The following is a 24,769-nucleotide window of genomic DNA, read 5'->3' as shown; positions in this document are numbered from 1 at the left end:
AAAGCAGTTGAAGGTAAGGAAGAGGGAGGGGCATGTAGTTGGGTGAGGGAAGGAAGTAGTAGCCAATGTAAGCAGCAAACTAAGTCAAGAGAAAGAACTCTACTTTTAGAGAGAAGATAAAGATAGGAGTTCTAGGAAAAGATGGTGGCTCTGGGCAATTAGTGTTGGCCATGATTTGTCAACTTGACAACACCAAAGTGGCGGACAGTTATGTGGGCGAAGAGATAAGAAGTTCTCTGATGTCAGGCCATGGAGAATTGGAAACACGGAAGAGCTAGAAATCCCTCATTGCTGCATGTGGATTGTGCATCTGCATGGAAAATGGTCCCTGTTTGTACAGCTCCAGTGATGCTCATAACCATGGGGCCCTGTACCAAACACACATCTTAACTTTCTAAGATGTAGTTAAAATGAAATATTTAAAAATATATTCTTACAAGTTTATAGTATAAAAATTAGAGACTACAGATGCATTAAAGGAAAGCTAAAAAGCCCTGTAATCCTCCTATGGAGAAATAACTCTCGGGTATGTATTATGTGTATACATATTGTATAACTCATGTTATGATATCTAGAGAACTAACATCGAAATACCAGTCAGTTTATATAAAACCCCAGGCACATTTACATAGCACATAATAGACCCTCAACAAACTTCTTTCTTTTCTTCTTTTACTTTCTAGGTTTTCTTTCTCAACCTTAACCTCACAGAGCTTTCTCGCTCAATCATTCTAACTTCCCAGTCCATTGCTATGCCATATATGATGGCTAATCTTCTTCAGGGAAACTTGTTTCTCACTTTTTTGGTGACCCTATTAAAAAACTTACAAATAGGGAACATTTTTATTGGATATATGATCAACCTCTGTTTTTTATACTTGAAAACTAAGAATGACAACGAAGGGGTTGGTAAATGCTCATTAAAATGGTAATGGTGGGCCGTCTTCATCCTAGAGAAAATAAGGAGCTTTCTTCTTAGGATTAACTTGGACCATAGTTAGAAAGAGGCAAGTTCTTATTTAACAATTAGGGCAGTGGATTGCAAAGGAGAACTCCTACAAATGGTGCTAAGCACCTTTAGCAGTGGGAACAGGAAACTCTGGCAGTTTTTGAAGGGAGCAGAAGAGACGTAGGTGTGCACGTTTCAAGAAATGCAGTGAAAATTACGAGGATTCATTGTTTTAGCCACATGTAAAACGTAATCCACCTGGACAAGAATGAACACACGTAATACCCCAAATTAAGATTATCACACTAATGACAATAGTTTGAAAGCAATAATGTTACCATTACTGTTTACGATTAACATATTCTCTCAGTAGTGTTCCTCCTCTGATATTAGCATACTTTAGGGGTATTTATGAGACTAGCATCAAAGATACCTGTTATAGGTCAGCAAAACCCTAATAAAATGACCTGCAATAGGACTTTAAAAGAACGCAGGAGCCTAAAGATGAATTTGGACTTGTATGAAGGTAATGAAAGACGACCTTTACACACAATCCCTTCTATAGCAATTTGCATTTCACCTATACACATCTCTATCTCCACCTCCATCTATGTAATCTATATTCACATTTACGTATACATATCTGTAATAGACATTTAACTATTTACAATCCACTGTTATAAGATCTAAATTATTTTCTGACTTTAATGATAATACCTTATTTCTATGCATCTTTCTGATAAGTGAAATTACAATTTTCCTACTTTAAGCCTTTAATAGTCTTCTTTGGAGGTGTATTATAACTCTAAAATACATTCAATAATTTAGTTATATCCACTTCTGTAGTAAGCAAATGAATGTAAATTGAAACAAAAATGTGATAGCATCTTACTTGTACAAAATTGGCAAAGCTTAAAGAAACAATAACATTATATTGATAATGATGCGAGAAATCAAGCATTTTATTTGTTGCTGATGGAAGTGTAAATTTATACAACTTTTTGGTAACGCAGGTTGTCACTAAGATTCAAAAGTCTTAAAAGTGTTCATAAACACAAACCTAGCAATTCTGCTTCTAAGAACTTATTTTTAGGAAACAGAGATGGTAAAAGAATAAATACACAAAACTTACATTTATAATTGCAAAGCCCTAGAAGCCATCTAAATGTCTGGTATACTCACAAAGAATACTGGTGAAAGATCTGGGGTCACAACGGATGACTATGCAGCTAGCAGAAATAATTTTGTTGGAGGATATTTCCAAATTCAAAAAAGATTCACAATGTGCTGCTGAGTGAATAGAGCAGATTACAATACACTATTTCCTATGTGATTATAATTTTATCCCAAAAATTTACAGAAAAATATGATTTATTTCTGGTTAAGCTATCACAAGTGATTTTTTCTTTCTTTTTTTTGCTTTTCCCTATTTTTCCAAAATTTCTCCAAAATAGACATATCTTTTTTTTTTCCTTTTAAAGATTGGCACCTGAGCTAACATCTGTTGCCAATCTTCTTTTTTTCTTCCTCTTCTTCTCCCCAAAGCCCACCAGCACATAGTTGTCTATTCTAGTTGCAGGTCCTTCTGGTTCTGCTGTGTGGGATGCCGCCTCAACAGGGCTTGATGAGTGGTGCTAGGTCCGTGCCCAGGATCCGAACCGGCAAAGCCCTAGGCCACTGAAGCAGAGTATCTGAACTCAACCACTTGGCCATGGGGCCAGCCCCTAGAGATGTCATTTTAAAGCGGGGAAAACACAATACATGTTATGAAAGTAAAAATTCATCTGAAATTGAAATCTATTACTATTTTTATAAACTTTGTTAATTAATCTTTGAAAATAAAATTAACACTCGTGATGTAACAGTAAGCAAGCCTTACTATTAGTATAACTAAAAAGATAGTTACTAATATCATATGTAGACATTGTATATATGATGCTTTCATGCTTTACAGCTTATGAACTGCCTTCCTATAGGTGATCTTATTTTGCTCTTGGATAACCACGTGTTAAAAGGTATTATCTCCATTTTATGGGGACGAAAAAGAGAGGCTGGAAAATTTTGATAATCTGCTCAAAGTCTCTGAGCTGGGCAGTCAAGCCCCCTGACTTCTGCACCCTCAGGGCTAATTTCTACGTCGTCCAGTTGGGTTTGCTTTATAAAGTTATCGAGGAACATTATCTAGCCCGTGGATATATCGCGCCGTAATGATGTTCCAGGAGATCAGAACTGGTCCTGTTTTCAGACAGGATGTGGAGTAGGACAGTACCTGTTTGTGGTTAAAGTTAATTACAGGATAATCAGTTGCTCTGCAAATTTCACTGTACTTTGTTCCCTATTCTTTCTTCATTTTTAAACCTTTGTTTTTCTTTAATTTACAGAAGTCTGTAAATTTACCATAGCCTTCGTTGGCTAAACTAATGGAAATGAAGAAATACCCAGCCTCCTCGTTTGCCACTGGTTAGAGTTTGAAAGGGAAATGAGTCTGGCTGTAGTGGGGTCAGAGTGATGGAGTCGCAAGGACAAGTTCAAAGTCAGGGGAAAGGGCACAGGGTCCTGTCATCAGCTACATTTCCCCACCTTGGGATTTTCCTGTCAGGGATAAAGCCCCAAATCTGGTGTGCTTTGGAATCACCTGGAGGGCTTGTTAAGCCCACATTGCTGTCCCTTGCCCACCCCTTCCCCACCCTGCACCAGAATTACTGATTCGAGAAGGCTCCTGGTAGAGCCTGCAAATGTACATTTCTAGTAAATTCCCAGGTGACATCAGATGAATGAGGTGAAGCTGCTGGTCCCAGGACCACAGTTTGAGAACCAGTCTTGTAGAGGTTTCAGGAGCTGTTCTCTCACACAGGAACAGTATTGGGTACTCAAGTACACAAAGATGAATAAAAGATCATAATGTGGAACGAGGGAGGGCAATGCGCAAATAATTATGGAACAATGTGGTAAGGACTGTAGTAAGTACGTGCGCTCAGAGGAGTTTGTAATTAATACTGACTTGGGTGAATCCAAGGATACTTTACAGGAGCAATATTTGCGCTGCCTTTGAAGGAAGAGTAGGGAGCTCACCAGGCAGGAAAGAGAATTCTAAACAGAGGAAACGGGACGAGCAAAGTTATAGGACTTGAAAATCCTCAGAATGTTCAGGATTAGATACCTACAGACTGTTTAATATTACCTTTGTGTTTGTTGAATATTTTCAGCCATCAAATTTACCCAGGACTGTTGATCTGCTCCTCCTCACACAACATTATCATCTGTTTTCACACTCTATTTTAACCTCAACTTGTTCTTCCTGGAAGGCAGAAGAAAAGTTATGAACACAAATGGCCTTGATCTCAAATGTGGAATGATTAATTATAATCTTTAATATGCATTACACATTCCCTGTGAAACGCACACATGTCTAAATGCTACTCAAATAACTAATTGAAAAGTTCAATGAATTCAGTCACTTGGCACCGTGTAATTAAAGAAAAGTCTATAATTTTTCAAAATTCTCTCTCTTTTTTATGCAGAATTTAGTCAAATTGAGACAAAACAGTGCCATTAATTTTTTTTGCAACTTCCAAAGCACTGAGGTTTTTAAAATAAATACTGCCTATAGGTAAAAGAAATTACTGTGATATGAACTCTGAAGCAATGCCCAGAAATAAATATTCTCTCTGTAACCTATTTCTGTGACTTTCTGTAAATATCGTAATCGTACTTTAGTTTAATTTATAATAATAATTAAATATGCAGTAACCTATCTCTTAAATGTTCCAAGTTACTTACCTGATTAACAAAACTGATTTTAGTTGGTTTCTTGTTTAGTCAACTGATGGAAAGATATGACGGGTTTCTGAGGAACAACACCAGGTGGGAGTTGGAGATTTGGCAGGGTGCTGCTCAGAAACGGTGAGCACTGTTGCCAAGAAAATCCAATATGAGTAATTCAATACGCGCTTCCTGGCTAATGAGTTTATGTGCAAATTTAAAAATATGGAATTCAAGGACTGTATGCTTTGTTCTGAATCCTCGAAGAAACTCACTTGTGAGATATTTGCACAGGTCAGTTATAATTGATTTTATAATTGCAACATGGTGTTTACGAAAGTCTGGTATAGTCATCTGTGAAAATAATTAGGTAACTTTATCCTGTTTAAAGTGTAAACGGCATGACATTTAAGGTCCATTTCAGCTCTAAGATTTTTATCATTTTATGACTAATAAGTAAGTTTTTAATTTAAAGATTTATTTATTTGAAAAATTCAACAGTGATTTTTAACAAAGAAGTGATGAATTCCTGTGGGGAAGAGCTGAATATATTGTATTATATTGACCATTTAATACCACGAAGGTCACATAGTAGTTGCTTAAGTAAATATTTAATGTTTGGTTGATTGATACAGGGCTAAATTTTTCTCCATAGCTTACTTATGATGTTGACGTTGCTGATTACTTTAAAAATGAACATTTCAGGGATGTTCCTACATAAGCAAACAAAGAATTGAATCCCTCATTCAAATAATTTGGAAAGTAAACTATTTTGGTGTATTATATCCAGATAGCTCAGGACCTAAAATGATTTTTGTTCCGAACTCTTTAGGAAATCGTTTCAATTCTTTTTGTGAAAAAGTTTTAGAAAAATAAACCTGAGCTATACGTTATGGGAAAGTTTCCTTTGAAAGTGATTGGAGCGCCAAACCTACATCTATAATGACAATGTAACCAGTAAGTGGAAGGCAGGTTACTTCATTGACTTTTGACATGACTTTTATTTTTTCTGATTTAAGCCCATGCTTTCACTTGCCTCCACATGGATAGTTCAAAGAGCTCTGCTGACTTTTGCCTATGAAAGTGTGTATGGGAGCTTTTAGAAATATGAGAGAGAAATCTCAGCATTTTGAGTCTTGAGGCAAAGCTCTCAAACAATGGAACGTTTGTGCCGTCCTGATTGGCTCAGCCAGGCATAATCCCGCCTTCTGTTGGTAATATTCCAGAGCTGAAAACCACCTTAGCATAAGTCTTTCGTGGCACCGGCCATCAAGGACGTGAGAGATTTATAATGTTACGCTAATTTCCAAGCGTTGCAATAAATATTTTGTTGAACATAATAAGTGATTTTTGCTTATGTGCCAATCTTTGGCCAAGAATAAGCCTAATTAAACTCTAAGAGTTTATCCTTCCACAGTAAATGTGGCACAGGGACCAATTTCCAACCAGATGAGCACATGGAATAGCTTGTAGGTTTTATAATCAAACAAAGGGCACTCATCAATGTTATTTAATGCTGCACATAAGAGAAGAGAAAAGAAGACAGGGAGAAGGAGAAGAAGGAGGAAACCAAGAGGAAGAGGAGGAAAAAAAGAGGAGGAAGAAGGGGATTCAAGTGAATTTCCTCCCGTATTCCCCAAATTGCAGACTATTTCTATTTAAAACCACCTTAAATAACAAGAGTCGCCTTGTCTAGAAGATGTGAACAGGGCTTATTGTCTGACCGTAATTTCTTTCCACCTTAACTGTGGTGGTATTCAAATTCCGATAATGAACAAAGTAGTTACCAACAAATTTTTACCACAAAGCCAAGTATGGCACCTAATATTTTGAAAGTGTTTATCACTGAATGAGTTATGCTTACCAAATAGTTACATTTAATGAACAATAATTCGCTTTTGCATGAAAGTCAAGAGGCATAAGATACTGCTTTTTCCTAGTTGCATCCAAAACAAATGATCTGAAATGATTTCAATGGTGTAATTATCCTAGAGCACGGTGCAGTCTCCAGAAAACATTGAGACACCATTCTTTTAATAAAACAAAACACAAATCCATAAAGAAGCATGCGCAGAACTTCTTTCTCTAATAATGTAAAACAAAATTGCAGTCACACGTAACTGGTGAGAACATACTAATTGCCCATAATTTGCTTATAAAATGATCAACCATCTCTTTATACATTTAAAGAGACTCATAGAGTAAATTGGTACAAAGGTTTTTTGGGTAGGTTGTCACCTTAATGCAATACTTTTGCTGTCACGGTAACAGATGGGCAAATACAGACTGTTTTATTTGGATTATTTGAAATCCTCTAAACCAGACCTGATTGGGAGATAATCCTGCAGACCTTTGACAACATGATTTAAAGACCCAGTGATGAAATTTCGTTCCCAGAGAGTATTCCTTGTATTTCCGGTTTGTTTTATGCATAGCTACTTTCTGATCTTCCTAATACCCTTGAAGTAAGACAACTGGTCACTCTTATATTTAAGCATAATGTGCAATAGGAGCTGTGTCACAAGCCATTTGCTATGGCCAAGTCTGTGTGAAGTGGGCCAACATTATTTGAAACTAGAAATCGGTATTTTAACTTGTCCTGTTATGATCCAAAAGAACATTGGTCGCCATGGTCAAGAACTGACAGCCACACACTTTACAAAACTCTGGAAAGAAATAAGTTCTTGCGTTCAATGAAAGAGTCAATTGTCCTAGAAAAGTCTGGCATTTCTCTCGGATGTATTCAGGGACAAACCCTTCACCTTTATGATCCACACTGATGAAAGTATTTTATGCATTATATACTGTAGCCTTGCTATAGCCCAAATATCTCCAGGGAAAAATTGGCACAAGGGACAGCTATCTTGGTCTTTGTGTACCTATGGAACACTTTGCACGGAGTAGGTTTTTAACCATTGCCCATTTGTTGTGACTTAATCTGCTGCGTTAGTAAGATTCCTATGTAGGTTTACTACTCAGAGAACTGATGAAACATAAAATCACGAAGAAAGAAAATGGGCTCAAGAAACTTCAGAGTATGTGGAACAATACTGAAAAATTTATCTGGAATGCACACATCAGTGGTCCTCAGATTTTTGGTGTCAGAACCCCTTGACCCTCTAAAAAATTCCTAAGGACCCCAAAGTGCTTTCGTTTATTTGTCTTCTATCTGTGATATTTCTATTTACTCTATTAGAAGTTAGAAATGGGACATTTAAAAATATTTGTTTTTAAATTCATTCAAAAATAACATCATAAATCCATTACATTTTAATAAAGCATCTGTTGTATGAAAAATAATGATACTTTCCAAAACAATGCAAAATTAATGAGAAGACTGGTCTTGTTTCACATTTTTACACATCTCTTTAATGTCTGGCCTAAGAGAAAACAGCTGGCTTCTCATGTCTGCTTTTGAGTTCAGTCTGTGTGGCCTCACATACATGTGTATAGGGAAAAGAGGAGAACTCTGATTCCTCTAAAAGCCTGGGGACTCCAGAGTTCATCAAACCACACTTCGAGAACTGCTGGCATACATAACAACAGAATTACAACTGCTCTATTGAGAAATCATTCCAAACTTGATCTACTGGTCCACAGGATTATTATTGTTTTCGTATGAAAATAGAATTTTGTACAACTACGTGATTATGATTCTCCTGGATAGCTCTTGGAAGGTTTTTCTTTACCTATAGTTGCATTTATAAAACTTAGGTTAATGTTGCTAACCAATTGTCCTCCAGCTAAAGACACAGTGATCCTTAGGAGATGTTATGATCTGTACTTATGTTGTGTTGACTGTCACTCTGCAATCTCCAGAAATGTTTGTTGGTCCATCACTTAATAAAATGACACTCTAGGCTGGCCCTCTAGAGTTTCTCTCCCCACTAAGACAGACACCTCTGCCCTGATGAGATAGTCCAGATTCATTTCACTCTTCACCTACATAGAGTGATAGATAATGATGAGTGGGCTGATAAGTAGATAAATCTGGTTACATGTGATCAGCATAGTGAAATCCTGGAGGTGACTGGTTTATAGACAGTTTTATGAAGATACTTTTCAGACTTCTGCTCTTGTCCTGAAATAGAAGCATCAAAAAATGCCAACTGTGCTTGTGGGTTAAAAGTCTTAGGGTTCACCAAAGATTGCACAGGTTGTAAATCATAATGATTTTGTCAGCATTTACTGATGCAACTTCTTTTTCTTAATTTGCCTACCTCTTGGCTTCTGATTCTGCAAAAGACCCTAGAGAATATATTTATGTATAGTTTTCACAGTATTGGAAATTCTAAACAGAGTTGGAAAACCTAAAAGCATAAAAGAAAGAGAATAGAAATGTTAGTCTGCATATATCACATTTTCTAAACCCAATTGCCTTTATCCAGTGGTATTTTGAACTAAGCCCAATTTTTGCATGGCTGACATAAACAACGACAGTCTGCCTTTTGAGTTTATGGCGTTTAATCTTAGGTACTCAGTATATATTTGTTGAACAAATGAATACATTAATTAATCAATTAGCTATAAAATGAGGTTTCCTTGTACTCCACAGCCCACAAAGGTGGAAATAAAACTGGTCCATAACTTGTAGAGTTCATCAGGGAGATGTTGGTGTTTAATCTATCATTTTAAAATCAGATGATAGTTAGTGGTGATCCTACAGAGAGTTGTTTCTTTCTCTGAACATTTCATAATGCCCATTTCTTAGCTTTCATTTAACAGACATTATCCGGCAGACTTCTATTGATTGTCTACCCTACCTCTCAGTGTCAGGCACTGCTCTGAACCTAGCCATGTAAAGATGAGGGACAGTCCAGTCTCCTGTCCTCTAGACTCTAGAGGTCTAATGGCAGAGATCAGCAGTGAGAGAAGTGCTGTAAAAGAGGCAGGCATAAAGCACTCTGGGAAAACAGAGGCGAACAGGCTTGTCTTGCCCTGGAAAGTCAAGGAAGGCTTTCTAGAGGAGGAACCATGGTAACTGAATCTTAGCTGAGAGGAGTTAAGCAGGTGGTATGGATATGTCTGTCAGAGTAAACAATAAGCTTAAGCATGAAGAAATGTACTTGTAGCATCAATCAGAATTCAGTTGGTAGTAAGTGACAGAAACCCGGCACTATCTAGTTCAAGCAAAAGAGAATGTTTCGGCTCATGTAGTGGGAAGTCTGGTTCCAGGAACAACTTTCTTCAGAGACCCATATAAGGTCATCAGCCCACTCTTTCTTTCTCTTTTGGCTCTGAGTTGTCTGTATTCTCTTCTACTTCAGACAGGTTTCCGTGCTCATATTAGAGAAGATAGTCACCAATCGTCTCCAATTTACATCTATCTACCTCTTGACTCAAGAGCCTTCAGTTCAAACAATCTCAGTGATAGACCTCGACTGTCATTGGTCCCTTCTGTGGTGGGAGCTTAGAGTATCTGATTAGCAGCTTGATCCAAGTTAACCTGGAGGGGAGGAGGAGCAGTTGCTTGAAGAAATGACTGAGGTACACGTGGCGGTGGTGGAGGTTGAGTGGCTAAACACACAGAAAGAGTGGTAGAATCACTTCTTCCCTCATCAGTGACCTTATTGTCTCACACAAACCCAGAATGTGGACCATTACCCAAGTGGTGGTGATGTTTACAGAGAGATCAAGGAGAAGGCTGGGCTGGGAGTCTGGGGTCCAACAAGAAGAGGAAGTTAACAATCACTGGAAACGTGATGAGATGGAGATGACTGTATTTTATAGAATTCTTCTCGGGGAGAACACTCCATAGGTTAGAAGCTGCTTGAGACAAGGGCAGGGCTTTGGTGGGCTAAACTGCCTTCCAGGGTGTGGGTCAAGGGCGCGGCTTTGTGTTTGCTGAATGGATATATCAGCTTGGAGGCAGAAAATTTCACAGGGCTCAGCTTCTCCCCTAAATAAATACTGGAAAATGTTTATAGTGTCGTTTGGGGCTCCAGATCATTAGCCTTTCTGAAACACTCACATGGCTTATGCAAACCACGTACAGTTCTGGTCCAGGGCCACTTCCTGTTTTGGTACCATTTGTAAAATTATCAGTACCAGGGCTGGTTATGGAGCCCTTGTTTACTGGGTATTCATTTTTATGGTAAATTCTGGAAAACAAATCAAGTTGACCGTACCAGACATTTTCATTAAAAGTTACTGACAGTGTTCTTTAACTTGTGACTTTAGAAAACAACAAAAGTAATTACCTGCAAATAATAACAACGCAGGGTTGTAACTGTTAATTTAGGCATATAAACACAACTAATTACATGGGGCTTTTGCAAGCATAATCTTTTTAACTGCTGATCCTTTCTCTCTAGTGTGGCACCACTCACAGGTGGCTGGTCAGAATCATGGTCTTCCTGCTTTTCTAAAGTCCTTCCAGATTGATATTGTTCCATTCTTGGGTGTCACTGATCCTTGTCCCTTGTCCTCAAGTGTCATATCTTCTCAAATTCACCAAGAATTAAGGTATTTATAACACGATAAAAATTTGGCACCCTTTTTACAGATAGTTATCCGTTATTGCTATTCCTGCGGTTTCCTACGCGCTCCACAGGTCTGGAGGTTGCATTACATTACATTTGACTTTAATTTTGGGGGGCTTGTTTCTTGTTTTGAGTTCTTGTGCTGTTTTTAAGGCCGTGTTTTCTTTTTGGTGACCTATGCTAATGGCTGCACTTAGGTGTTCTGAAACTGCTAAGACAGTGGCTTTTCAAACTTTTTTGACCACAACCCACAGAAAGAAATTTGTTTTGCACTGTGCCCAGTACACACGTACATATATAACCGAAACAGAAGTATAACTGAAACAGAAGTTTCTCTGAACAACACCACGCTTATCTCCAATGATGCATTTCTATCCTATCCTATCCTATCCTATCCCATTCCATTCCATTCCATTTCTAAGGACATATCTCATAAAGCCACAAGATAAATGACTAGCTAGGTGATGCCATTTCCTCTTGGTAGGCTGACGACATCTGTGGTCCTCAGTGATTCAACTGACTCCTTTCTAATCATTAGACTGGAAGGGATTATTTATATATTGCTTGAGGGAAGATGGTTAAATTAGTTAGAGGTGCCGTTTGGAAGACAATATACACAGAGAACTAGGACTCAAGATAGGTTCTTTCCCGTTTCTTGTCTTCCAAATTGTTTTCCTCACCATTGAACTCATAGATGATCTTTTATAGTCAAATGCTGTTTACTCAATAATGTTCTGACAATCACTAGAAGAGTTCATTATTATTCAAATATAGCTGTACCAATTATCTACACAGACATCTTTATAATCAACAAAAATAGATTTCACGTGGTTGATCAACAAACAGTTCTCAGTCCCATTTGTCTCCAGATTTATAAGTGTGATAGCTTCTTGAAAGTTTGTATGCTTTTCTTCTTCAGCTTTTTCATACTTGTCAAAGGTCAATGTTATCAGTTGTTTGAGTTTCATTATGTCTAAGGTGACTAGAGAAACTTTCCAGATGCCTCAGCGGCAGGGACTGCTAATGCCCACCCAAAGTGCATTCCCCTTTTCCTTAGTAAAAAGAGTCCTGATTTTGTTCAGAATAGCAATAAATCCAGCTAAAAACACTTGCTGCTTTAGCCTCACTTGCCTCTGGTTGGTCATGTGGCATAGCTGTGGCCAATGAGACATGAACAGAGGGTTTCTGGGAAGACTTTCACTTTCCTGAAACAGGAACTGCTGCTTCATGCTCCTCCTGCCTGGATCGGAGAAATACCTAGATGTTTAGCAGCTATCTCGCGACCATGAGGTAACAAGTATGAGGGTGAGCATCTACAAGCTAAATGTCATTGAGCAGATATATACAAAGAGCCTGGATCCCTAATGGCAGCACAGAGCAGTGGCAACAGCTATCGAGAGGCCACTTGCAGATTTCCAGTTATGTGAGGAATATATTAAGCCTCTAACCTTTTTTTTGGTGTATATATAGTGTGTATGTGTGCATATATATATATATTATACGTTTTTATATATTTTAAATGTATTTTGTATATATATATTTTTAGACTTTAATTTATAGAGCAGTTTTAGGTTCCCAGAGATTTCCCATATGCCCTCGGCACCCAATACATGCACAGCCTCCCCCATTATCAATATCCCCCACCAAATGGTACATTTGTTACAACTGCTGAACCTACATTGACACATCATCATTACCCAGAGGCCAGAGCTGATATCAGGGTTCACTCCTGGTGTTGTATATTCTGTGGGTTTGGACAAAAGTATAACAATATGGATCCACATTACAGTATCATACAGAGTAGTTTCACTGCTCTAAACCCTCTAACTTTCTATGCCAGATTTTTCTGTGACCTATAACCAAGGAAATCCATAACTGATTTCCCTTCCAACTTTTAGATTTATGCATCTGTTTTATTCTTTGATGGAAATTTGATAACTACAGATTACTTCACTGACCATTTCAAATATCATTAATTAGAGCCAAAGCTATTTTACAGCATAATTACTAATGAAAGTACATTAATGTCCTTCTGCATGACATCCAAGTGAGAGAAGCTCTTTTCCAAACTACCCTTACAGGGTTAAAATGCTTTGAGAATTATTATTCTGCCATTTTCCCAGAAGGTCTAAGGGTTAAATAGCAATGGCCACATAGAGACACAGAGAATACGACTAGACCATGTGACTCCTTGATCTAGAAATGGCATTTTCAATCTTTAACAGCTCATTTTAGATTGACTCTTCATTATCAAGCTCAAGTAGTTGTTGGAATGTCTTGGATCTGCAAAGGTAAGCTAGAAATTCTCTAAGGGTTGTGCTTGTCTCAAGATTTGGAGATTCTTTCGGGTTCTTTCAGGACAAGGGAAATCATTTTGACAACAGCTTTCCTTAGAGCATTTAAAAGGCTGTTTCTGCTTGGGAAGAAGAAAAGGATTGGATGAGTGCGAATGTAAGGATGCTAATCAAACCTTTGTTTCTGCCATCTGCTCTTTGGGACCTCTCCGTCAAGAAAGAAGTTTTCAGAGAAATATGTCTAGTTTCTACTCACCAGATGCATTAGTTATTTTGGATGGGTAGAGATATGCCAAGTTAGTCTATAACAGTGGTGTCCAATAGAATTATAACGTGAGCAACATATGTAATTTAAATTTGCTAATAGTCTTGTTAAAAAAGGGAAATGAAGCAGGTAAAATTAATTTTAATAAGGTATTTTCTTTAACAACATAATGAATCTATCATTTAAACATGTAATTAATATGAAAATTATTAATAGATATTTGCGTTCTTTTTTTTGATACTAAATTCTGTGTCTATTTTACAGTTATGGTACATCTCACTTTGGACTAACCAGTTTTCAAATACTCCATCACGTGTGGCTAGTGGCTGCCATATTGGATAGCGCATGACTTTTTCTGTCTACCTATCCTACTGTCAGCCTGGCTATTTCTGCTTTCTTTGCCCATTCTAACCCCGTAGCTACCCACAAAAAAACAGTGCTGTTAGTAACTGGCTCCTCTGCATGTACCTAGACTTGGCTCCAGTGGCAGGAGATATTTCAACACACTATCAAGATGTTCTGAAGGTCTATTTAGATAACCCTTTTCCTGCACTACTTCCTTTCTTTTGTTTTTATCTGTATCAGAGAGATTACAGTGAAAACGGGAGATGCTATGAACCAGATGCTAAAAAAGTCCCAGAGACAAGAATCAGAAAGGTCAGAAAGGCATAAAGAGTCTATCCCACACTTAGAAGTATACGAGAAAATAAAGACTATAAGGATGTCTTTAAAGTGAGAACTACACAGTTGATGAGCATGCCATTTTTCCACAAAGGAATTCCAACTAAAGCCATAGGAGAGGCTAGGTATCTTCGGGAGTTCCTGACTTGTGAAGATAATTATTGTCCCTTAAAAGTTCCTGTTGCTTCCTGTGTTCTTGTGACAGACTGGCTTAGAGAACACGTGGTTTCTTTCCTGCTCCTGTAACACTATCTTTATTTTCTTTGCAGTACAATTAAGATTGTGTCTATTAGCCTTCCTCAAATTAATGAGATGCTTCCTCTACCCCCTTGATTAGATACGAATCTTTCCTTGGACAATCATTTTGTGCGCAGATGAAACAGCAAGTCACTTCCCTCACCTTTAAAAATAAATGAAATAATTTTCGAGCATATGATGATGGCTGTCACATTTACTCTCGTGAGAGTAAATATTTGATGAGAAAGTAGATGTTTGAAATTCAGATAAAACCCACTACCTATTAACATCCACATGGGTAAGGCAGAAACCCAATTTTAAACCGTTTTCCTGCAGTTTGCACCATACAGAAACTTAGAAGAAACGCAAAGCACTTTACACGTAGCATACAGCTTAGACTGCAGTGGGCCTGAGATAAATTCAGAACATTAACATTACACATGTCTTTTGCAGAAGAAACTTCCATTAGGCTGAATCCTTATTAAGTTCCCATTGAAGTTTTAGTGCTGACTAGATGTGAAAGTTCTCCATCAGGGAAAGGCAGAGGCAGTCCTCCACCTGGAGAGTAGGGAGGGGCGGTGTCATAGAATAGAATGAACGTGGTACTTAGTGAGGAAAGACCTCAATTTTACCTCCAACTCTGGCATTTGCTAGCTGTGTGACTTAAGGCAAGTCCCTTAACCTGCTTCACTTATAAAATGAATAGAATCAAAGTATCCTGTTTGCCATAAGGGTGAACAGTCAACCCTTGGATAACAGATACCGCCTTTCTTTTTGGCATCTCCACTGCCTCACACTAGTCCTTGAAATGCAATAATTGTGGAGTTACTTTGTGAATGAACATATCAAGTGAAATGATTTATGGGATTTCACTTGTAAACTACGTAACGTTATACTGTAGTAAAATACTTTTCTTATTTTGTTTCTCGCTAAGGTTACTCCTATGCTGCAAGTTGAAAACTACAAATAGAGACTTTTTTGCTCCTAAGAAAGAACGAAACTTCGAGGGTGAAACACAGAGAAAAATAAAATGGTCTTGAAGTTGGGGTTATTTTATCACCTAAGCCTTTGATAATCATAGTGTGGAGAGAAAGCTTGGCTAAGGAATATGGGTTATGGTCATATTTGGAAGAGTGGGGAGAAATGTGTTTTTTTTTGGTGTCTGTGTGCTTTTATTTAAAACTCTGTGAAAAAGAGACTTATTGGGATAAATGCCTTTTTAGAACTTTCATGTAACAACCAAATTAGTAACCCAATCTACATTGGCAACATGGGAGATTAGAAGTCCTTGGGGGACCCACATTAATGAGCAGATAAGAGTGATTTGTTGTTAGCACATTCATTGTTTCCATTCTACACTGGACATCAGTCATTTGGCCCATTTTTCAAAGACCCACTTGAATTGTCTGAACCTATGAACTTCCTGAAAGTCTAGCCACCAAACTCCATTAGGAGAGTCAATGACCGCTCAGCTAAAGGATATTTATTTTATTCCTTCCCTCAGTACAAGTCTCCCTAAACGAAGACTAACAGAAATATTTCTTTTCAAGGGGCCAGGAACAAGAACATTTCATGCCATCGTGAGATAATTATTCTAATTGGCTAAAATCACTGTGGAATTTGCTTGTCTTCTTATTAGTACAGAGACCAGACTGGAGCTTCATTAAGAAAAATGTGTTAAAGTTCAGATAGGCAGCAGGAAGAACTTTGTCTTTGTATAACAAACTTTGCATAGATAATGCAAATCAACGGTGTAAATGAGAAGACAAGCTTGTTTCAAGTACCAAAAGCACTGTGAAAGTGGATCCATAGAAAGAGAGACGCAATTGACAGGATAACTACAGATCTCTCCATTTATTGATTAAAGTGAGTTCCCTAAGCACTTATAACAGAAATCATCCCAGCTTAGTTTGATTGCTTTGTGAGCTCGAAATTAATAAAACTGCACTTCCAAAAAAAATCATCCATAAGAGAGATCCATAGTTAATGAATATTTCTAGACAGTCTACAGAATTTATCCAAATTAAGGCTTTATTGAGATCTTTTAGTTGCAAGGTGCCAGAGATAAAGAGACCATCTTAACATATCTGTTTGTAGAGATCTATTCCACAGCGATTGCCAGCACAGGCTTCTCATTGTGTAGGCAGAAGGGCAGCAGCTCCCGGTTGGCGGCTATTTTTGGCATGCTGGACAGTTTACTTGGTGCTTTAAGAGTGAGGTGATGACGAGGATGATCGTTGCCATTTATTGAGTATATTTCAAGTATCAGTCTCTCATGAAATGCTACAGGAGCCATTTAAGGTAGAAACTATTATTTCCATTTTATAGATGAGGAAAGAAGCTTCAAGGGAAATTCACTGCTCAAGATCAAAATCTTGTAAATGATAGAACTGGAATTTGAATCCAGGTGAATTCCAAGGCTAGCTATTACGTTGTAGAGATGTCACACAAGAACTCTCAAGGTAGGGTTCATTCTTTCTCTGAACTCATAATTAGTATATAACTTAGATGTAACCACAATTCTTCTTCTCCTCAGTCTCGTTTTGAAACGACTTTGAATTCAACTTGAAAATGATGCTGCATTGACTATAGCATCCAGTGGCTTAAACAATGCTTGAACCATAGTAGATGCACAGGAAATATTTGTTAAATGAATATTCTGCCTATCTGGGGGGTAGTGGCCAGCCCTTGGTGGGAAGAATGAGGATTAGAGACTACTAGGAACAAGTATTAAAATTAAAAGTAAACTTTTTTCATTATTTTAAAGAATTCATTGCATTTCCCGGGGAAGGCCTGCTTAAGCAAAGGGCAAATTGCAAATATCATTAGGAAATTGTTCGTAGTAAGCAAAGGAATATACTTCAGCAATGAGCACGGCTGTGTGTTTTCCCCATTTGGTGATAGACAAAAATCAGCATTTAGGCTTCTCATTTAGAATGCACTGAAATGAAAACATAATCCCACTTAATTACTGTTCCCCAAGGTATCTGGTTGCACAATGTTTTATAAAATTAAAACCGTTAAGCACCCATAAAAAAAAAACCTTACTTTAGATGCAAAACATTAAAAAAAATGAAAGAGAAAAAAGGAAACAAGCAAAACCCAGTTAGCACCTTTAATTCTTGTCATGTATACCTGAATAACCTGGGACAACGGAGTTAGGAGAGTTTGGGGCTATTAGAAAATTTCTGAGGTCTGATTTCCACCTAAAGGACTAAATTGAACAGGAAGATGCAATGAACCAATACTCTGAGGGTGAGTTTGTCATTTTGACCTGTCGACTTGCTCGTCTACAGGCTGATTTTAAAATTAGGAAGAGACACCCTACAGAGGCACAGTTGTAATTTCACTCCAAGCAGACTGAGGCTTCTAGGGTTTCTTATTTCATGGTTATTTCTCTGAGGAATGAAAATGTAAGTTTTGGATTCGTTAGTAAGAGTTGGATTAACGATCCTAACAGGGATAACCTTATAACCTTTGGGACGCCAAATGTATAGTTCAGACTTTCGAGACAACATGTGTGTCTGCACACCAATCTTTCTTATTTTTGTTCAGTTGACATCAAGATGTATTCATAAAGAAATGAGACAGGGACTGATCCAGGTCTTGTCCAAATATTTCAGAAGTTGCTTGATTTGATTAATTTAGTCAAGAAACAACTCAATTCAGTGGAAGAAAGATCAGTGGAACTGACCATAGGATGGATTTTTTTCAACCTCTCAGTTGGACGTGCTGGCATTTTGAAGATACCACTTTAGGTCTGGTCTAGTCGGTGTTTGTCCTAAGAGGCAGCAGAGAGTTGTTGAGTCCAAAAGCCTAGATTTATGTTTCATTGTGCATATCACTAACTGCCTTTGTGACCTTAGATAAGTCACTTAACCTCTCTAATGCCAGTTTCCTTATTTGTGGAGCATATGGGATTGAATGAGCTCCAGGATCACTTCCAACTTCTGACATGTGATGGCTCTAGATTGCTGATATTCTGTGAAAAAATTGGAAACTTGATAGCATACATGTGGCTCATGAAATGAATTCACCAATGAAAAATGAAGACAGTAAAGCTACAATGTTATCTCAATTATCTCCTTTGGGATTACACTGTTTGTATATTTTCACTTGTAGGACAGTGATCTGAGAAGGAACCGTTTGTTGTTTCAAGGAAACACAGCTTGGGCCTATGTTTTCACCCAGAATTTTTAATGATGAGGGGCATTACTTAAGTTAGCATTATACACGTGTGGATTTGATAAAACTAAAACACCATATATTCACCACCTTCACTGCCAGCAATAAGACATCCTGTTATCATGAAACAGAAGCAAGATCATATCTTCTTTACATTAATCATGGCATTTGAAGACTCCCACTAACTGTTCCTCTGTCCCTAAGATGTAGAGGAAAGATCTAAGGCTTTGTAGCCAGAGCAGAACCTATGTTTGACTCCTTACTCCATCTATTACTAACTTTGTCTCTTTTTTTCTCATCTAAAATATGTATACAGATGCCCAACAGGTTAAGTATGAGGATTAAGTCAAATAATGTATGTAAACCACCTGTCAAGTGGAAGACGGTGAACACATTTTAGTTCTTGTCTTCATCTCCTCCCCAGAACTCTTCCCTTCACAATCTTCCAGTCTCACGAATTTTCAGTGGACCAGCCTCTGTCCTTTGTGAGCAAAAATGACTTCTGGATACCCCATAATTTGCCCTTCCCCCTCCCCACAAAATGCTTTCCACACACTTTTTGGTGAATCTCCATGGTATATTTGATCACAATTCTTCTTTTCTGGGAAGATTTCTCTGGTTTGAATCCCTTGGAATCCATTAGGTCCAATATTTGTAGCTTTTACCATGTTGATTGGTATTTGATTATCTATCATTTTGCAATGCTTTCAAAGTATTTTTTTTTTTTTTTACCTATGTGTGTTCTGTATTCTCAACTACTTTGCAAGAAAAGGCTCTGTGTTGTTGTAGTCAGACTGAACAGGGAATATTGAGTTAGCTCAGGGCACTTTATTGGAGAGGAGTATAAACATTGGAATGCATTAAAAGGAGACCAGCTAGGATCATGAGAAACTTGAAATGATTTCCATATAAGAAACGGTTGAAGAATTTGAGCCATCTAACCTGGAGAAGACAAAGGTGGATGGAAGTATAAGATAAACTGTCTCTGTCTATAGTTGAAGAGTTGCCATGTGGAAGAGGTATTGAAATTTTTTCAAATGGGCGATGATATATGGCTGTAAGAAATAACTTTCTAATAGACATGGCTATCCAAAGATGAGTTCTCCGGCTTTGCAAGTATTCAGACATGGGCTGAAAAGTAATTTGCTTGGAATATTGTGTAAAACGCTGAAGCATCAGATGGGTGATGAGACTGGAGGGACGTTGAAATTCTTCCTAACTCTGGTTTTGTTTTTCATTCTAGATGGAAAGTGCTTCTCAACTATGTTGTATTTGTTGAATGGATGGACAAATGTTCCTCACATAGTGAGCACTTGGCAAATGTTCTCCAACTGGCGTGTTCTGAGAGCCTTCAATAAATACTCAATACCGTTGATTATATCTTAAAAAAATAAAAATCTCTTTCATATAAATGTGATAAGCCATACTCAACTACTTTGTAAACCGGGCCCTCAATGAATACTTATGGATATACTCAAGTGACACTATTTGCACTCCTGAACATATATTGGGCAAAAATTGTGTCAAAACCCAACCTAAACTTTCTCAGCGAAGTAAAAACATGAAATAAATTGAATAGAAGTAAGTGAGGCATAAGAAGAGATCTGTTGTGTTCAAGTCCTTGTTTCCCCTTAAAATCTGTGTGACCCTCAGGAAGTTACTTGTTCACACGAACTCCAATTTCTTCATTTGTAAATACTGAGATAATAATAAGAGCACTCTTGAGAGGTCATTCAGGGCACAGACAAATCAGAAATTATGTCTGGCCAGTTGTACTGGATGCCAGCCAGTGTGTTGTATTGGAGCAGACCAGCTGAATGTCAGCTCTGGTTGTGGGGATTAAATACAAGTAAAATGCCTGTACAGTGTCTAGCACATAGAAGATTCTGAATAAATGTTAATTTCCTCCCACCATTGAGAAGCTGAGCTTGCTGTGATATGTGATAGGAATTATCTGCAACTTCCCGTGGGATTCAGAATCAGTTTGAATAGCTATGAAAATATTATTCCTGTTTCTATTAGTTTAGGTTCAATTGATCTTAAGTTGTTATTCTGAAAACATATTTATTTCCCTACACTGCTCATTTGGCTTTGGGTGTCTAGGAAAACAAAGAATGCACAAGGCTGACACTGTCCTTCTGATGAAAATAGGCAAACGTTTTTCTTTCTATTCTTGGTTATCCAGATTAATCTGCTGAGATAAATGAAGTTGAAGTAGTTCATTTTAGGGTGAAAATTGCACCAAATCCATCAAGAAGAACATTAAGAAGAAATTGCTTTATTACAACTATTTTCTGGATAAGATTTTTACATTGAATATGGTTTTGAGCATGACCCTGTCAATTCTCATCTGATTAGCACTGATGACATACCTACATTCCACACCATGCCTGATAGGGATCAATACCTGTATGAGATCTAGTTTGGGGATATTAGTACTCCCAGGGTGCTATCACATTTTATTTGATTACCTAAGTAGCTTTGTTTCCTCAAAGAAAGCTTATCAATTTAAAGGCGAAATACATCCAAGTTTTGGTAAGGCCATTATCACCCAGGTTACAATTTCTCTCAGGAATCGAATCCATGATTAGCTTTCAGCGAAGGGCGAAGTGGAGGGAGCAGGGCGCAGGCCCATGCAATAGAGCATCCTGTGGTCAGGAATTTCGCTCTTTTCTACTTGAGAAGAACTAGTGTTTCTTGCTTTTCATCAGCCCCAATGAAATCCTGGCATTCCCAAATTCTCCCCCTAAGTTGTATCTCTTCAGTCAAAAAAAAAAAAGTTTTAAGCTCTATGACCTGTAAAAGTGGGAAGTTGAGATCTTTTCTCAATAGTTCTTAAGTTAGAGGAAGGAATCCTACAAAACCCAGAAAGCAGCTTTACAAATAAATAAAGTCTAGTCTAGACTAGTTTTACTGTGGCCTCCTTGGAAATGTGACCCAGGCAGTGAAATTAAGAAAATCATCATCATTTTCTACAAGCTGGCACACATCTTGCTCCTCCAAATGAATGGGGGAGAAATGGGTTTTGATGTTCTCTTAGTCCTTAGTGATAAGACACTTCAGACTTGCCACTCGATCTTTCCACGTTAGGCTGTCTTCCAGAGGTCTGGGAGCCAGGACTGGAGAGCTCTTTTGGGGTACCATAATTCTTGAGGAATTTATCTTCAAAGGTGTGCAAAGGCTATCTTTTAAATGCTTGCAAAATTCTGATGGAACCGTTGAGAGACATGATCAGTTACCTTTCTCTCACGACTCTAGAATTCATGTGATTGGTTACTCTAGAATTCATGTGATTGGTTACTCTAAATTTTTCGAGTCTATTGTACCGTTCCTTCTGTGTGTGAGATCAGGGGTCCCAGCATAAGAACCACTGGGAAAGTCATCTCTGCTCCAAAGCTGTTAGTGGAGAATTCCCTGCAGTAGAAGTGGTTGGTGTTGACACTTTCACTAAAGCTACACAAACATACACACACAAACACACACTCCTCTGCTTTCTTCTAGCCTTCTGAACACTGCACAGAGAGAACCTTTAATAAATCAACGTTTTAGGACCAAATTCCTCAAAGACCTGCGTAAGAGCTTTGACCCTGCTTGTTGTGATGGTGTGTACACGGCCTGGATAGAATCAAAGGTATCTAGTTCACAAATCACGCCCTCCAACAAGTGTTTGGTGGCTTAAGCCAAAGGAATTGGTTTTTTATCATCCACACTAATTGCGATTCACATAGAAAACCGTGCAGGATTGTAAATGAGTTAGCAGATATTCTGAAAGTGGGTCCATAAAAAGATTTCTGCCAAAAGTTAAGATGGAACAACAGGGCACAGGCTTAACAGGTAGCAGGCAGAATTTAGACAAAGTCTGCAACACTTTCTTAGGCTTGTTGGATACTGAGATGAGGAAGGAGGAAGGTTCTGGAGGCCCTAACTCTGTGTCAAAGACACCCTGGACCTACCACTAGAATATACAACTATGTACTAGGAGTTTTGGGGAGAAGAAGAAAAGAAAAAAAAAGAAAGATGGGGACTGATCTCAGCTCAGGGCCAATCTTAAAAAAGAAAAAAAAAAAGATGCCCTGACTAAGCACACATCTTTTAGGCCAACCTATTTGCAATTTCAAATTTAGTGGACAGCGACGAGGTGTTGCTTGGGCCTTCCTAGCCCTCCCATTTCGTTGTTCCCTCTCCTTAGCTGGAGTGTAGGAGCAGCTGATGACTGATGGAGAGTAGAAAGTGAAGTGTAGACAGAGCGATGGTTCCTTGAGCCAGGGTGGAGGTCAGAGCTGGTGGCCTGCCAGAGGAGCCATTACATGCTGTCCCTTTGAAGTCCTCAGTGAAATAGGGCAAGTGTGGCTGAGGGTTCACCGTGTTTACAGACTGTAGGTAAACCAGAGGAAATTCATCGGAGGCACTTGACCCTTCAGGATTCACTATAAGCCGCTTCACTTGGGTTCCCATTTTTCTGTTCACTTGGCTATTCCCAATTCCAATTCAAAGATATCTGCAGGTTTATATGGGTCCCCACTGGTGCTGATGAATCATACAGGCTGAAACGAGGTGCCTACTCCCTTCAAAGGGTTTTCTCTGACGAAATGTCTGTGATGACAAATTGTTTACTGTGTCCTACCTTCCATCACCTAGAGTTCCTTGCAAGATCATTTACCTATTAATATGATGTCTCTGTCTATTTATCATGTATCCATCAGGCTATCTATCTGTTTCCAAAGGGCCTATCAGACAGGACCTACACGCTCTGAACTTGTTCCCAGCAGGCATGCTGGAGCTTGTCCTGGGCTGAGAGACTTAGTTCTTGATCTAGTTTTATTGAGAGCAATTAGCATAAAGGGAACAGGTTTATAGGCAGCACTCGAACTTTAAAATGTTTCATATGAATCATAATCAAGCTCTTAAAAAATAAAAAAACAACTTTGGAGGAAGTTGATTAAATCTCTCTCTCCTTTTCTCAGCCTCCCCATAAAGTAGGGGGAGACATTTTCTCTAGGAAAATTGGATCCTTCATCTAACAGTGTATGGACCACGGTCCCATTTAATCATTCATTCTTTTTTCCAAAAACCGTGGGTGTGTGCCAAGTGGATGGGCAGTATGATTTTAAGCCACAGCAATAATGCAGCTACAGCAAGCATTTTCCTGGGGCCAGTCCAGTTCCACACACTGTATTTCTCTTGTCTGCTGAAGCTAGTAAGCAGTAGAAAAGAGAATGGGCTTGAAAGGGAGTCTAGGGTAGAACAAACAGAATAGTGAGGGCCAACTTTCCTGAGCAGACAGAGCTTGTTTGCTGTGAAAAGCAAAGAAATGAATTGCACTCACTGTCACCTATGCTAAGTTCTCCGGGAGAATACTCATTGTCAAATGAGGGAATACCATCGAGAATGGCCCACAGGAATGCAACACTTGGAAGAGGTGACTCCATAACGTTTAGAGGCTTGTCTGCAGCTTAAAATGCTGTTGGACAGGGTGCAGAGCAATGCCCCTGCTTCTTGGAAAGGGCAGCATCCTGCATTGTTCTTCTTCCCTTAGCCCTTAGGCCTCATTCTGGATCACCCAGATACTCACATGGCTTTATGCTTCACTGCCTCTTCGCCCCTCTCAACCCCATCCTTTCTTTATGGCCTCACTGAGGATGCACACCTTCCAAGAATTCTTCACAGAGACCTTTTCCTTGCTCTGAATTCCCATAGCAGTGACAGGCACCTATTCAATCATTTTTCCATTCTTTCGCTCATGCAACTACATATGACTTTCTTACATATGGTTTTCTGAATAGTCTCAAGTTGATTAATAAAATCTTTGGTTTTGTCTTCTGACAACCTGGTAACTACTTTGAGGCAGGGACCACGTGTTCTTGGTGCTCATGGCTTGATCAGAGTGTTTTGATCCAGCAGGGACAGATAATGG

At 38.4% G+C, this 24,769-nt stretch overlaps 1 long non-coding RNA gene across 1 annotated transcript; it reads left to right on the top strand.

The window, feature by feature from the left end:
• Positions 1-12,392: 12,392 nt before the first annotated feature.
• Positions 12,393-20,267, top strand: LOC138921342 (uncharacterized). Its single transcript, XR_011433855.1, has 4 exons — positions 12,393-12,498; positions 13,419-13,484; positions 16,999-17,132; positions 20,099-20,267. It is a non-coding gene; the product is annotated as an uncharacterized lncRNA (long non-coding RNA).
• The last annotated feature ends 4,502 nt before the right edge of the window (positions 20,268-24,769 follow it).

Source organism: Equus caballus, chromosome 29 (assembly GCF_041296265.1).
Source record: "Equus caballus isolate H_3958 breed thoroughbred chromosome 29, TB-T2T, whole genome shotgun sequence".
Lineage (NCBI taxonomy): Eukaryota > Metazoa > Chordata > Mammalia > Perissodactyla > Equidae > Equus > Equus caballus.
This window is presented reverse-complemented; position numbering and strand designations above follow the sequence as displayed.